We start from the raw sequence: 4,331 nt of genomic DNA, 5'->3' as shown, positions 1-4,331 counted from the left end.
TATGGTTAATTATTCATATTTCCCATGAGCTGATTAGCTACAACTAGTATAGATGAGTTTCTGGAATCCAATAAAATGGATACAGTGTCTTACTCATTACTCTGGGAGACTTTGATAGTTTACTTGAGGGGTCAAATATTATATTATACATCATATGCTAATAAAGAACGTAAGAAGGAACTGCAAGCACTCTCACAATCCATATTAGATTTAGACAGACAATATTCTGAATCGCCTACAGCCGAATTACGTAAAAAAAGAGTGGACTTGCAGACAAAGTTTAATTTTTGTATCCACTACTCATGCAGAACAATTCAACAGTATGTGAGGGGCGTAACATTTCCGTCTCACGCTTGAGGTATTCGGCCAATCACAACGCATTGGATAGCTGGCCAATCACAGCACACCTCGCTTTTTCAGACCAATGAGCTTTGTTAAAATCGACGCGTTTTAAAAAGGCGTGGCATAGAGGAGAAACAATAATGTACAGTATGTGGAAAATAATGTGTTTTTTTTACTTTAAACCGCATAAAACACATTTCATTACACCAAATACACAAAATAATGTTATTTTTAGCAGCATCATATGACCCCTTTAAAAATAAACAACAAAGAAAAAAAATCACATGTACATAAGTAACACATTGTACAAATGTACAAAATTGAGCTCAGGTGCATCCTGTTTCCACTGATCATCCTTGAGAAGTTTCTACAACTTGATTGGAGTCCACCTGTGGTAAATTCAGTTGATTAGACATGATTTGGAAAGGCACACACCTGTCTATATAAAGTCTCACACAAACCAAGCCATGAAATCCAAGGAATTGTCTGCAGACCTCTGAGACAGGATTGCTAGAGGTGATTACAATTTGTTTCAGTTTGAAACCCCTGCATGCTTCTAATTTCTGTACCACTCAGATAAAATAGGAGATGATTATGGAGGTCATCCTGTGAGGCTGATGACATGGAATGTCAGGGGATTAAATGGTCCTGTTAAAAGAGCTAAAGTTTTCTCCCATCTTAAATCTTTCAAACCAGATATATTGTTTTTACAAGAAACACATTTAAGACTGGAAGATCACAATAGAATTCGTAAGATATGGGTTAGTCAAACTTTTCATTCCAAATTTAACAGTAGATCAAGAGGTGTGGCAATTTTAATTAATAAGAGAGCACAATTTATACCTTCTGACACAATCTGTGACCCTAATGGTCGTTAAATTATTGTCTCTGGATCTCTCTTTCAAGTCTCGGTGGTTTTAGTTAACGTTTACGCTCCCAATTGGGATGATGTTCAGTTTGCAAATAGTCTCCTATCATTAATTCCCAAGCTTAATACACATCATTTGTTATTCGCTGGTGATTTGAATTGTGTTTTTGATCCTCAGCTTGACAGGTCCAGCACTAGTAGTAATGTATCTGATATGGCGAAGGCTTTTTCTCTATTTATGCAACAGAACAGCTGTGTGGATCCTTGGAGATTCTTAAACCCATTGACTAGACTATTCTCATTTTATTCCCATGTCCCTCACTCCTTTTCCAAACTAGACAATTTTTTTTTATAGACAACTTGTTTATATCAATGGTCAAGAAAGTTGAATACTCGGCTATAGTTATATCCGATCATGCACCTGTGGTGCTGGACCTGCACTTCCCTTTAAACATCAGGAAACGACCACTCTGGACATTTAATCTATTACTACGATCTAACGATAAATTCTGTAACTTTGTCTCAACTAGTATAGACGAGTTTCTGGAATCCAATAAAACGGATACAGTGTCTTACTGTAACACGGGGACGTGACGGGACTCTGGATGATCAGCTGTGACGTGACGGGACTCTGGATGATCAGCTGTGACTTGACTGGACTCATGAATAACAACGGTGACTTGACTTGGTTCATTAAGAACAACTGTGACTTGACTTGGTTCAGGAAGATAAGCTGTGATCTGATGAGGCTCTGGCAGATCAGCTGAGACTTGACTTGACTCAGCAATGGAAGCTGTGACTTTAGTTGACTCAGGGGAACCAACTGTGATTTGACCTGACTCATGAAGATCAGCTGTGACTGGACCAGACTCATGAAGATCAGCTGTGACTGGACCAGACTCATGATGATAAACTTTGGCTCGATTTGACTCATAATGATCAACTGTGACTAAACTTGACTCAGGAAGATTAGCTGTGACTTGACTTGACTCATGATCATGAACTGTAGAGACGTGAGACGTGTGGATCCATCTGCAAGCTTTTATTCAAGAGACGTGGTATAACAGGCAGGGTCGAACACTGGCAAACAGGTATATGGCGGGCAAAAACACAAGAATAGTCCTAGGGCTAGCGTAGGTCACCGATCGCAGACAGAATCACAGGGGTGAGACGAGAGGGAAAAATCCAGGAAAACAGGCAAGGATCAGAAACCGCAAAACAAGGAAAACACAGAGACTCGGAAAGGGGTACAGGCTAAACAATACTCAGCAGAGAAAGGTGGTTAGAGTGGGTGTTATATAGTGAGTGAGGTGATTAGAAACAGCTGTGTGCAATCAGTGCAGTGTGCAAATCGTGCAAAGAATGATGGGATATGTAGTCCAGGGTGCTATGCAACAGTTTGTGTTGTGCAAGAGTCAATGTAATGGAAAGGGTGACCTGTGGTGATGAATAAACGGAAATTCATGGACCGAATTCGTGACACTTACTCATTACTCTGGGAGACTTTGATAGCTTACTTGAGGGGTCAAATATTATCTTATACATATGCTAATAAAGAACGTAAGAAGGAATTGCAAGCACTCTCACAATCCATATTAGATTTAGACAGACAATATTCTGAATCGCCTACAGCCGAATAACGTAAAAAAAGAGTGGACTTGCAAACAAAGTTGAATTTTTTTTTATCCACTAATGCAGAACAATTAATAATGAGAACACGTGGTCTTTACTATGAGTATGGAGACAAATCAAGTCAGCTCTTGGCTCACCAGTTGAAACGTCAAGCCACCTCCCATCTTATTTCCCAGATAAAGGACTCCAATCAAACATTAACTTGTAACCTAAAAGAAATTAACAAGATTTTTTAAACCTTTTACTCGTTATATACTTCAGATCCAATGGATATGGAAAATTTCTTAGATAATTTAGATATTCCTACTTTACAATCAGATAAGGTGATAGATTTAGAACATGATCTCGAGATTGAAGAAATTTGTAGGGCCATTATGGCAATGAAGAGTGGGAAGTCTCCGGGCCTTGATGGGTATCCTATTGATTTTTTTAAAGAAATTTAGGGAGAAACTTACGCCAATTCTTCATGTTTTTGGGGAATCATTGGAGGCAGGCTCTTTAATGGAGACATTAAAATATTAGCTAAAGTGTTAGCATTTCGTGTAGAATGTGTCCTTCCCTCAATAATTTTCCGTCGATCAAACAGGGATTTATTAAAGGTTGGCAATCTTTTTCTAATATTCGTAGACTTGCTAACATAATGTATCTTTCTGATCCTTCTCCGCACCCGGTGGTAGTTATCTCATTGGATGCGGAGAAGGCGTTTGATCGAATTGAATGGCCCTAATTGTTTGCAGTTTTAAAAAAGTTCGGTTTTGGTAATATTTTTGTGCCTTTGGTTAAATTAATATATAATTCCCCTTCAGCTTCCATTCAGACTAATTATTCTCGATCAGACTTTTTCCCATTAACACGTGGGACTCGTCAGGGATGCCCACTGTCCCCACTCCTTTTTGCCATTGTGATTGAGCCTCTTTCAATAGCTTTGAAAACAACAACAGCGTTCCAAGGAATTAAGAACATCGTGTCTTTATATGCCGATGACCTTTTGCTTTACATCAGTGAACCTATATCTTTATTTACCCTTTTTGTGATTTATTTTATGTTTTGACCTCAGCGTAATTTGTCTCACAGAATGGCTAAATTGTTGTTGTTGTTTTCCCCCTCTCTTTTTCTCTTATATATTCATACTGTAATAATATTATTGTAATAATAATACTATTATTAGCTTCACTATGTAGTGGTATGCAATGGGTCTATGCCTTGAAAAGACGTAATAAGATGGTTTCATTTTGCCAGACACTACGCTATTTTGTTGCAACTAAGCTGTCTAGGGAAGGGATGGGGTGGGTGGGGTTGTTATAGTATAGTAAAAGTAGAAGGAAGGAAAATGTAACTTTCATTGTTTTAATGTATGTTGCTTTACTCCTTAAATAAAAATAAATAAATTATTGAGCAAAGGCAGTGAATACTTATGCACATGTGATTTAAATTTTTGTTCTATTTTAAATTTGCAAAGATTTCAAACAAACTTCTTTCACGTTGTCAT

This window comes from Sinocyclocheilus grahami, unplaced genomic scaffold, assembly GCF_001515645.1.
Source record: "Sinocyclocheilus grahami isolate Dianchi unplaced genomic scaffold, SAMN03320097.WGS_v1.1 scaffold2160.1, whole genome shotgun sequence".
Classification (NCBI taxonomy): domain Eukaryota; kingdom Metazoa; phylum Chordata; class Actinopteri; order Cypriniformes; family Cyprinidae; genus Sinocyclocheilus; species Sinocyclocheilus grahami.
This window is presented reverse-complemented; position numbering follows the sequence as displayed.